Source organism: Pipra filicauda, unplaced genomic scaffold (assembly GCF_003945595.2).
Source record: "Pipra filicauda isolate LSUMZ 115617 unplaced genomic scaffold, ASM394559v2 scaffold81_size6448238_pilon, whole genome shotgun sequence".
NCBI classification, from domain to species: domain Eukaryota; kingdom Metazoa; phylum Chordata; class Aves; order Passeriformes; family Pipridae; genus Pipra; species Pipra filicauda.
The window spans coordinates 625,187-638,139 of NW_024104998.1; the positions used below are offsets into that span (position 1 = coordinate 625,187).

The following is a 12,953-nucleotide window of genomic DNA, read 5'->3' on the forward strand; positions in this document are numbered from 1 at the left end:
TGAGTCAGTCTTTCCTTCAGTGAATTTCTATATGAACAAAATCTCACTATCAAAAAAGTAAGCGTGTGTTACTTCTTTGGTCTGAATGAGCAACTATGACTTCTTTAAGAAAGAGGTTGCCCCCTCAGTAAGCTCCAGTGCATTTCACCAGATTCATGTGGTGGAATGCACATCATCCAGCGAGTTTATGAAATGTTCAGTTGCCATTGGGTTTCCAGAGTGCAGCTTACTTACTGATACATCCATTTGTGGCGTGGCTTGGGACTTCACAAAATATAAGAAAAATTTAGAAAACTGAACAGAAAGCTAGCAAATTAAGTGTGCTAAGAAGTATTTCCAAGTGCTGAAGCTTGATCATTACTTACTTAGATTGTTAAAGTCATCTCCAGTTTGGGATTACCTATATTAATGTTTCAGCGTGGATGGGGAGCAAAATTTTGAAGCAACTTTGCTTTACATTGTGGAGCTGTGTCAAGATGACACCCTAGTGTCATCTAGTGTTTTTTTGATGACACAAAAACACCCTAGTGGTTTTTGATGACACAAACCAAACTAAACCAGAACAAAAAAAAAAAAAAACAAACCAAACAAAAAAATTTAAAAATTCCGGAATAGAATTTGGATGGAGGACCAGGAGAAGCCACCATGACAGCTGTCACCAGATGGTTGCATTTCCAAAGAATGGGCAGAGGAAAAACAGGCAGAGGCACATGGATGAGTCATGCAGCTGTCACAGTGAACTATTATCTCTTGCTCATGCCCTTGAAGAAAGCACACAAACCTCTATCGTTGAGAACTACATCTAGCTTGGAATTCATACCCCATTCATTGCAACTTTCCATATTTACTGATAGCCAAATAGAACGTAAACTGGTACATGAAGCAATCTGGAAGTTGATAAAAAAAGTAAATGAAATAAATCATAAGATTTCTTAGCATTCTGCTTTAATTTTGCTTGATATATCTTCATCACAAGTACTAAATGCTATTTCATTTTTTGGCTTTCCCTGTGGGGTTACAGTTGATGATAAATTAGGCTTTTTCCCCCCCCTTTTTTCTGAAGTTATAGTTTTCTTTATAATTCTTCCTAATTTTATTTTTACCTTCCTTTATTTGCCCCCTCTAGTTTATATTGGCTCCTGAATTCTCGATTTCGTAGTTATTATCTCTTGAGAGGACATTTACAACTCCAGGATTGCAATGATTTTTCTGTATGCATGTGTATCATGCCTGAGAATTCAATTACATTTAAGGATAATAAAAACCACAACTGCATAAGCTGAATATTCCAAAACATAACTACTTTGTTGTTCAATAACATCTGACCCTTAAGTATCAGAGTACAGCAAAATAACAAAGGATAAATGACACAATAAGGCATAAAATATGTCTCTCAATAGTATTCTCACAGAAAGCCACAGAAAATGGTTTACTTTTAAGATAAACAGAGCAAAAGATTCAGCCACAGAACTCTACAAAGGGGAAAAAACTTTCAAAATAGCAGTGTTAATTGAGGAGAAGCCTGATATTTTGACATAGCAAATGGTAGGGATGAAGGAGATGCAGGTCAGAAGCCAAACATAAATTATGAGAGGGGCCATAAACATGAACCAGATTTCACAAATAGAAAGGGGAAAAGGTTTGAAGAGCCTTTAATGTTAACAATAAAATTTTGAAGTTGATTCTCAACTTTCGAGGTAGTCAATGCAGTTGCCTAAGTAAAGGGTAATATGAGAGTAGCAAAAACAATAATAAATTAAAAAGGAGGCAGAATTTTCAACATATCACAAGCAGAAGGCCAAAGGATTAGAAATACTACAAGTTCATTATTGTTAGGAATAACTGTGGTCTGATAGAGAATGTTGGCTGAAAAATTCTAAACAAGTGTAAAAATAGACTATAAATAGGGTAGTTATTATTCATCCCATAGTTACACAGAGCACACCTGTGCCTTTTTCATCACTGAGATTGAGATATTTTGACAATGATTTTTAACTAAATGTTCTCACTGCACATTGTCAGTGATCAGCCAATTGGAACAGTCTTGTTTTTCATCAATGGAAAGATCAGAAGTATTTTGGAATTAAGATATTGAGAAAACCTGACACTCTATATATATTTGGCTCAAATGTCCACATTTCAAGAACTTTAAAGTATCATTTACTGCAAATTCATTTCTAAATTGTTTTTCTTCCAGCTACAGAGAGAGAGAATGACTAAAAAGGGCAAAAGAAACCTGAAGAGATTATCTAGGCTATTTTCCCTAAAAAAACATATTACACCAGTGTACTCAGATGATGAAGACCTCATGACCTTCATTGTCTATGCCCATGTCTACCCCCATTATTCTTAATATTTCCAAGATTCTCTTCAATCCAGGATTCTGTCTCAATGAAATGTAAACCTATTACTCTTTGTGCTACATGTCACAGACATGGCAAGCAGATTAATCTCTTTCTTTTCACAAGGGTCTTTGTGTACTTGAAGACAGTTAGTATGCTTTCTTTCTGTTCTTCCTTCTGGATTCAGCAAGTTCTTAAGCATGTAAGAAAGTACTGTTAGCTTCAATGGAACCTAGTAGGGGCTCTCCCATACTTTGAATTAAACTTTAGTCATTGGCTGAAACAAAGCCCAACTGAGCACTCAGAAATCAACAGGGCAGGCAATCAGTTTGGTAAACTCATGGTGGGACAATTTACATCTTCAGTTTGATGTCACTTGAGAAGTTATGGGCACAGGACAAAGAAGATGACTTCTCAGAAATATATAAACATACAGGTAGCCCCACCCCCAAAAGGGATCACATAATCCCTGACACTGGGAGATGATAACTCTGGGATGTCGCTCATCAAGGTGTACGCATCTAGGGATGTGAAGAGAAGGTTCTATCAATGGCTCTGCCTCTGCCCACTTCTTTCACAGAGATGGTAATTTGAAGGTTGCAATACACTATTCTTCCCCCCTTTGAAAGTCATCCCTTCGTGGGATTCATGACTTTGTAAGTCATCTCCTGTTTTACTTAACCACATGGACTAAGATCATAATTTAGACTGAAAGAAGTGAAATCTTGATATACAACCTGAATATGTAAAAAAATCAAAGACCGTGTCCCTTCTGGAAACTCATTTCCTGCTCTCAGTTACTGAGGCTCTGATTGCATGGCTCTTGGTTTAGGAGGTAAGAATACCAAGAAACTCAACTCATTCTTGATCTCTGTAAGAAAATAATTGTCAGGAAATTGATCAGTTCTATCTGATAATATCTTTACAGCAAGGTTAAAGACTACCAGTTCAAAAAAAAAAAACCGAAAACAAAAACCTGATTTTAGCAGAACAACAATAACAGTACCAAAAACGTTAACCTGTCCTTATTGACTTTGGTGTGTTGATGTTTTCAGCGCATTATAAAACACGAATTGGAAAGTTTTCACGTTTCCTTTGATTGCACATAGAACTGAGTGAAAGCATAATTTCAAGAGCATAAAGTTTAAGCTCAGTGTATTCCAGAACATTTGTGACCCTAATTGTAACAGACTTCCTACAATAGGTTTATCACATTATCTCTAGTATGCAGTGAACATACTTGTCAAACAGACAATGATCCTATGTCCTAATGGAACCATCTTTCTTAAGCGCATTGTAGCTTTTATTTTTTACAATAAACATTTGTCCTAAACAATAGCACTTATGTGAAATACAGTGTTTGCAAGGGCCTTGGGAGCTGCATCTTGGGAACAGAGACTCAGGTACAGTAATATGTTTTCTCAATCTTGAACGAATTGTTAGTGCTATAATAATAATCTCTTCTCTACCCTGCATAATACTCATGCAGAGCTTAAAGCTATGAAGCTTTCTGTACTATAGTTAAAGCTTCGAGTGATTTATACCATTTGACATGCAAACACTTGAAAAATGTAATCTATCATGGTAATTCTGACACAACCTTAACTCTAGTGGCAATAGCAGGTATCATTTGATTACAGTATCTCCTGCTTATAACACTGCCATGGTAATTAAAGCATGTCAGAACCAAAAACAAGGCTAGTAAAGACACATTTTATGACAGAGACATTAACAAAATTTTTAAAGCATGATCTGCTACAGTGTTAAAAATGGAAAATTGTGCTCCAAGTCATAATGATTTAGTCCTGAATTACAGAAATTGTTGAAAATCCTAAATATGATGGCAATTTCAACTGTCTTAAGCATAACACACTCACAGGAGTGCTATGACAAATACATTTAAATATCTTTAATGCTGAGAAACCTGGAAAGGCAATTAGCAGTGATAAAATTTGTATTGAATTTGGATAAATTTTAGACAATTAGCCTTCTTCTAAATGCAATTTCTGGCCAAGAAATCCATAGGGACACATGACTTATCCACATTTATTACTCATTAGAGCAGAGTAATTCCTGTCATGGTTGAACATCAAGGGATTTATCATCATAAACTCAGATCAGCTAATGTACTGAGTAGTCCTTTCCTCCCAAGAACAAATCCCTAGATAAAAGATATGAAATATAAATTGACCACAACAAAAAGAAATGCATAGCAATAATATGCATGGCAGATATGTAGTTATTATGCCCAATATGCGTATATATATTGTGTATGCACGTAGTGTATATTGGTAATGTATTCAGAAAGAAGATTTACTTCTGGGTACTTCTCTTATGTCTTAGATAGCAAAGATAGTTTCTGCATGCTGTCTTAGTGATAAGTTCCCTTCCAAATATTTATAGTCAAATATGCTCTATGAACAGAATTTTGTTACTCTTCTCTCAGGCAAAGATTCCTTCCTCTCTTTAAAATAGTACAATAAGTTTGGTCTATCTTTTTTTTTTTTTTTAATATCTTACGGTTCTTGCTTCTCCAATGTATCAAAATTAGATTCTTCCAAATAATTTAAGCAAAGAAACAACTAAATGATTAAAAAGCCAGAGTTCAGCAGACTTAAAGATTCAGGTGTTTGAACAGCACAGCCTGTGCTTGATTTTTCGAAAAGTGACTTATATTGAGAATTAATGTTTCAGTACAGATCAGTATGATCTCCTTCAGCCTGAGTCACTTTAGAGCTGAATGCAAACCTGAACATTTTCAGATGGAGAAGGAATTAAAAAATACAATTTTTATATTACTAATTACTTTTCAGCCATCCTCACATTCTTCATCATTAACTTTAAGGAAAAAAAAATTAAGAAATATCTGAGACAGCTGGCTTTTGTGTCTTCCCACTGTAATGAAGTCCTTGGAAATTCTATTTCCATTTTCCAGAGGTTATAATTGATGAATTTCACAAAAACTTAAAGCAGGTTTCAAGATGTAATGTGAAATTACCTTGAACCACCTCTTTGTCTTCTGAACTTACTTAAATCTTTCTCTTTTATAATTAGAAAATTCCACCTAGTTTAAGACTCTTGTTTTCCTTTATTTTGTACCTACTTCTCCGTATGTGAATAGCCTTTTTTAAATTAAGTTGCTGCACTCAATTTCACCTGTATTTTAAGGAAATAGATACAATTCTCTCTGTATAAACAGTACAAATTCTTGGTATTTTCATAGATCTGGAACGCACATTTGAATAAAACTGATTGTCCCTTCTTACTGTGCTCTGGTTTGTGTTGTGGGTCATTTTTGGAGTGTGCAGATTGGATGATTTTTAAATTGAAAATAAATCCAAATATGCACTCCTGAGAACATCTAATGTACTCTATCAATAGCAAACTTTCAGTCTGTGAGAACAGACTAGAGATAGGCCAAACTTAATTACACTTAAGGCTTCCAGGTCCTCATGGGCAGCCTTGCTGATGTCCATTCCAATCTTTACTGTGTTTCTCATCTCGTTAAAATAGATATATTTCCATCTGCTGTTCTCTACATCTTCTTCAGTGCAATCACCTTTCTGAAAATGTGTTTGTCCTGAGGTTTCCTGTGACAATGTAAATAATTCCATCTCCAACATGCTATTCATGATGCTGTTTTTCCCATATAATAGTCCAATCAAGTCCTGTATTGATGGTGTTCTGCAAAATTACTATCAGAAACCATCATTAACAATCTTTGTTTGCCCATGGCATTAAAGGATATATTTAATAAAACTGGTCTCAAAATGGGTCCATAGGTTTTTCATAGTATTACTGTATTCCAAGATAGTAATTCCCTTTGCAGCATAATCCATTATCACCTCCCACTTAGCTCTTCTTATCCACTTTAAAAGTTCTTGTACTAGCCCTATATTATCAAATTCAATTGGTAATTTCCCTTGTGGCACCCTATCAAACGTTTTAGTGAAATCTAGATTGACTACACAGAACACATTTCCCTGTCAACTGCCATTTAAAACCCAGGGTAGTAGTGTTAATCTGACATGATCTACCTTTAACAAAGAGGTTTTGCATTTCACCCTGTTTTCTATTTATCTCCCTAAATTTATTCTTATTCTTTTAAAAAATATATATTTAACTTTGAAAATCTTTGCATATTACTGCGGTCAGACTATTAAGCTTATTATTATGTGAATAACTTTTTAACTTTTAACATGGTGTTTACTCTTCTGTATTAAAAAATATCAACTTAAAGTTAATGCACTTATTGAACATTCTGACTTACTGAATATACAATGCCAGATCTTTCAGGATTTTGATACAAAGACTGATAAAAATGAAGGTAAAGCAAAATTCAAAGACATTTGAGATGAAACAATTTTGTTACCCAGAATTAAGTTAATTATAGGATTAATTTAAATTAATTTTATAATTACCATCACTGAAAGGTAATGCCTTATTTCACATATTTATTTAATCCAGTGAATAATCTACACCATCTTTAATCTTAGTCACAAACTCGTGTATGTCCCTTGGTTTCCAGCAGCTCTAGGAACTGTATTATAAACATCACTCCGGAACTTCACTGCCGAAATAGGCATCCAGGTCCAAATCAGGAGTTACAATATATGGCATAAATAACACCACAGGTACATAAATTTAGACATTATATTAATTAAACTACATTTTCTAGTCATCCGTTTATATGTTTGTAATCATGACTGGTAGTAGTATCTAATTTGTTTTCATGACTTGTATAAGAGACAGAGAATCATCATTGAATGAGTATTAGCCCACATATGGGGCTAATTCAGGTGATTATAAATTTGCCATACTTCTCCATAGGTTGTTACAGCATCTACAGCATCTAAACATATTAAAAGCATAAATCTTTTGTTTAGCTGGCATTTTAATACTTTTAGCTTTCAACAGCGAAAGATCCTTGGTATACGTTCATCTATTCTTTTCTGTTGCTTTCTCAGACTCAGGTACTTTGGGGATACCTTGAAGCACTGAGTGTTAAAATGAATTGAATTATACTGATGCTAAAAACTGGGGAAGAATTAATAATTTCAACATAATTTTATAATAATTTTATGGTGATAAATTGTATCTCATACATTTGCAGGAATTAAAAGGAACTAATTCAAATCAAGTTGCACTGTGTATAAAATACAGCATATTTGCATAACTAAGCAAAATCTATTACTAATAACAGTAGCAATTACAGTAATAAATGTTTCCTTAATGGCAGTAACAAATGTTTCCTTGTAATTTCCTTATTTTGAGACACTGCTTTTCCAGGTCAAGAAGTTCTTAAAACATCCGGTGAAGGACTTTTGTGCCTGAGCAGGGCTCTGGTGAAGCTGAGAAAGTCGAGACTGATGCAAAATTTCACCTCCACTGCTCCAGGTTTCTGAGTGCTTCAGATACCTACTTGCCTGAATTCCAGTTCCCTGACAGGCCAGTAAACCAAAAAAAAGCGTATCCTTAGGTAGTTCTGAATAAGATTTTAGCATTACTTTAGCTGATTGACTGACCTCTCTGGAGAACTTCAGTTGGGTAGGTGTACATGAAAATGACATTAAAGAAGACCTGAATGCCAGATTCCAGTTAGTATTCAGGTATTAAGTTCCCGATGGTAGTTCTGAAGAGATTATCAATCAAAAATGTAAAAAAGTAACCTGATTAGTTTGACCATTTCTATGATTACAGAGTTTGGGGTTTTTTTTCAGTTTGCAAGCTTGGGCTTAGATGTTTCAGTTCTGCTTTAGAGCCCTGAACTTTCCCTTGACCTACTTTTAAAACCAGATCCACAGAAGGGGTGAGGGCTTTGGTTCTGCCTGTTTTTGGCATGATCTAGTCACCCAAAAGCTGTCAGGCTCCAAGGCAAAATTTTACTTCAGCTTGTTTCTGTTGCAAGGTCTGGCTGTAAGCCTCAGAGTTGCAATACAGCCTATGTGATCGCATAGCACTTGGAGTCCATCAGTCTTAAGCTTTTCAGTTAACATTTTACAAAGGGTCACAGTAAAAAAAGATTTACTATATAGCACAGGTTTTTGATTGGGAACAGAAAACAATGAGTGTATGTGACTGCCTGAGCTGGCTGAGATCTTCATACAGCTTTTTTTTATTAAAGGACAACTGAAGTTTAAAGTGTGACTGGGAGTACTGTGTTGAAAACAGGTTAAGAACAGCTTGATATGTATTAATTAAAAATGAAGTCTGGATTTAAAATGGAGAGCAGTTGCATCTGGGGGAGTGAGCTATGAAGAAGTCACTGGAGTGAGTTATATATTCATTTTTCTTAACCTTCAAAGTATACCTTTATTTGTAGAATAAAGTAATAGCTTCTCTCTGCCATGATTGGTTGAAAATCACCATCTGTAGTGGAAGGATTTTTAGGGGGGTCATTTTTGTTTAAGCCTGGTTACTCTCCTAAATCATTTTGTTAAAACAGGATGATTAGATAATGGATATTCTGCAAATAGAATTTATTTTAAGTAATCCGTATATTTTATGTTGAAGGCCAGTTACTTGTTCAGTTATTAATCAGTAGCTGATAAAAATTAAGTTGTCCAAAGATGATGTATAATTTTAATATATCTGTAAAATGTTTATCAAGTCAGAAATGTTTAAATAATAAATAATAACCATTCTACTATTTCTTTAGTGATAAAGCAGCCTTGTTTACAACTGTCGAAAACAAGGTAAAGATAAGTAACATCCTACAGGTGATTTGTAATACAAATCTTTGTAATAATACCATAAATATTACTCAAATAATTTGATATCTGTGGCCTTTAGTGCTCCAAGAAAAAGAGGGAGTCCAAATACTAAATCGGTTTTAAACACTGATAGTGAAGATTCCTAGTAATTTAAAAGTTCTATTTATTTACGTACAAAATAAAAAAAACCCAAACAGGTGGACTGACAGAGCCAGGCACATGAAATATCCAAAAAGTATATATTTAATACTGAGTATAATTTTTCACTTAGGGATCCATTTCATGGATTGCAGTAGGTATATCTTGAAAGAAAGTTTACATCAAAATTGAATCTAATACTTCAATGTACACAAGGTAAAAGGTGGAAAGAATAAAAGCAGAGTCCCTTTTCTGAAGTGTAGTAAATCAATTGTATTGACACTGCAGAACAACAAAAAGAGTAAATGAAGTTTAATCACCAATTCAGGCATGGAAGTAGATAATTTAGTGTCTTTTCCCATCACTACACCTTCTCCCCTCTCCCCCCAAACTAACATACAACCCAAATTGGTGTAATACACTCCTTACATCTGCACTCCAATCGTGCTGTTATTTTCATACAGAGGATAAGGTGTGATCAAGAAGTGAACTGTAACTGAACAAATGCTCTACCTGCAGGCTGCCTTCAGTGTTGACAGTTCAATTTTCAAAATACTTGGTTCTTCAAAATACTACATCTTGCAAAGACATATACATTCATTTACCTGACCAAGAATGGAGGTATATACCAGAAAAATAGTGTGTTTTCTCCTTCATATTGAATTTATGCTGATGCATGCTCAAGAAGCACAACCAAAAAAAAAAGAAAAAAATGCATCTAATTGGATTCACATTAGGTCATCATCTATCTGTTTATTGGAAATGCTATAGCATATGAGGATCTATTCAAGACTCAAAACTATTGCTGCCTAAAATAAATTTTACTGCCCCAAAAATAGAAACAGGAAAAAAACTCCTCTGCAGTCATTCCTCTAATACAGGGACTAAACATGCTGAAGGTCTGGTCATTAGCTTCTCCTGGATCTAGGACAGGGCTAGCTTCAGCCATACTGAATTCAGCATACATGCAGAGTGTTTGCTAGCTATTTGACCCTAAATAGAACTAGTGTAAATACAAGCAGGCTTCTTCTCAATGAATTAAAAAGCAAGCAAATGCATGCCCCTCAGAAGAACAAAGAGGATTACAGGCTCTAGGAGCAGTAACTATAGAAGGGGGAATCTTACCAGTGTATACAAAAATCTGAAAGGAGGGTGCAAAGAGGATGGACCAGTGTTGTTTAGTGTAAGGACAAGAGGCAACAAGAACAGACACAGGAGGTTTCCTCTAAACATAAGGAAATACACTTTTTCTGAGGGTGACCGAGCGTTGGAACAAGTTACCAGAGAGTTTTTGAAATCTCCATCCATCCTGTTTAATGTGCTGTAGGAACCCTGTATGGGGAGGTTGGATCAGACAGTCTTGAGGGGTCCCTTCCAAACTCAACAATTCTGTGATTCTGTGAATGTCTGTATCCGACTTCACTCCCTCCTGAAATGAAGTGTCCTGGAGCCTGATCTAAGAAGTATCCACAGACATTTTTATTTTGCTTCTAAAATATATGTCAATAGATTATAAGGGTGGCACCAGCTCTTGATTATTTCACTCATAAACACATGATCATGTATTTATACCCCAAGTAAGAAAGCACCGAAATAACTATTTCTGTCAAATTAATGTTTAATAAGAGAACTCACTACTAGAGTACTTCCATAACACATAGTTATAGACTGACTCTATCTCTTCTGAACCACCTACATAGATTCAAAACTGTGAAGTGAAACACTGGGGACTGGTTGTCTGATCTGAACTCAAATGACAACAATATTGGGATAGAAAATGTAATATCATTCGGAGAAAAGAAGTGAACTACATGCCTCAACTGCAAGTTTTAAATTCATACCTAAATGCATCCATATTTGTCACTTTATCATAGTCAAGAAGAATATAAAATCATACTTTGGAGGTGAGGAGCAATAGGTTTGGCAGGAATTCTCTCTTATTCCCTGCTATAAATTTGAAAAGATCACAGGCAAAGCTTCTGGGGGCAGGGAAGAGGAAAAAGTTTTAACTTTAATTAGAGCCAGATTACCCATTGCTGTACAGTTTACTGCAATAGTATTTAACCTGGATAACCCTTGTTAAGGTTTACATCTGGTTTCCTAAGGAGGTCCAGGTAAAGGGGAAACATTACAGTGCAACTTAGCATTTTGAACACAGACTTAGTAATCAATTTCTTGTACATTTTAAAAACTGATATTCAAGGAGAACGTATATTGCAGTGATAAATTCTGAAATACCCTATGTAATTTATTAACAAAAAATCATGCATAAAAAGGAAATATAAGCATAGGTACACACACACATACACACCGATACTCTCCCTACAACAATTCCTGTTTTACTGATTTAGTTTATGGACCCAAACACACTGAAATCAGCAGCCTCCAACAATGTCATTATCCTGGATTTTTGTGGTGCACTTGGTATTTGTTTTTTCTGAAAAGAAAGCAGAAGTTATAGACAGTATGTATTCCACAGTCCTCTGCCCTATGGAAAGGTCTTGCTGTAGTCTTGCAAAGAGTGTAGACAGGGGTTTTCTATCCTAAAGTAACTCTCTTAACTATTCCTATTTTGTATACACCAGCAAGAAAGAAATGAAGGAATATCATACTTCCATTACCAAGCTTACACCTTGTGATGATTCACACTTATCTTCCACATAGTTCTCCAATTACAGCTTCAGTTAAAGTATGGTCCCATTTAATCCATTACATAAACTATTTTAAATCTAGAAAATTACTGAGTTATAACAGCTGTTAAGACACTGTATTTGTGAAGGGAGGAGTTCCAGAAGGAAAAGCAAACTTCAAATGAATCTTTCCACAGAATTCGTATCCTGCACTGGTATTGCAGAGATTACACTAATGACAATGGGACAACAACACCCAAGGTGGCAAATTCTCAATATTCACAAGCTTATCCATCAATGACAATGTACTTGGTGGTTTCAGGATTTTTTTTGGTGCAAAACCTATGAACACTACTTTTCAAGATATTTTTTCCTGAGTCAGTCTCTTTTAAGAACTGATCTGTACTGTGTAGTGGTAGGGGGTGCTGGAGTGATATGATCTTGCCAAGTAGGGAGTGGATGTAATAAACCTTGTAATTTTTAAATTATGTAATAAACTTTATATTACTCACCAATATGTATTGATGAAGCGTAATATGTCATTTGCCTATGGTGGCTCATGATAATTACTGTATTAAACTTTGATAATAGCACTTTTCCATCCCTCTGTTTCATCTCATCTTTCCCTGAACTACTCCCAGACTTCAGCGGTCTTTACCAGCCTTCTGGTAATATTCTGTTTTGCACAGTGCCAGTAATACTGTCTATCATCTCAGGCCTCTGCTTCCTGGAATCGTTAATACCGTGCTTTGGAAATTATTTGAGGCAGAAGGCTCCACAATTGTACTTACTGGTTCAGCCTGGTTCCCTGAAATTAGGTTTAGTGCATTTTCAAAAGGAGAATTTTGCAGATAGGAGCCCAAATGGATTTTCAACTAGGCTTCAACCTTTTTGAAACCTATGGATGTTGAATAGTCTTTTACTAGTTGCCATGCCAACTGACACCAAAGAAACACTCTGCTGTGTGTTCATCCCCTAGAAAGCTTCACCAGATGTCTTCAACAAATTGCCATGAAAAGGCTTGGGTCTGTCAGTCTTGTTAGGAGATAAAAATCAGACTGCAATGTCCCTGCCTCCACTTCTGATAAAACCAGCCCATAAAATATGTAGACCTGCAGTACTCTCACGGA

At 35.3% G+C, this 12,953-nt stretch overlaps 1 long non-coding RNA gene across 2 annotated transcripts; it reads left to right on the plus strand.

The window, feature by feature from the left end:
- Nucleotides 1-351: 351 nt before the first annotated feature.
- On the plus strand, nucleotides 352-12,340 carry LOC120325089. 2 transcript variants are annotated; one of them, XR_005566911.1, is made up of 3 exons: nucleotides 352-6,976; nucleotides 7,632-7,811; nucleotides 8,139-12,340. It is a non-coding gene; the product is annotated as an uncharacterized LOC120325089 (long non-coding RNA). The 2 variants fall into 2 exon arrangements; XR_005566910.1 differs by having other exon boundaries at nucleotides 7,632-12,340.
- The last annotated feature ends 613 nt before the right edge of the window (nucleotides 12,341-12,953 follow it).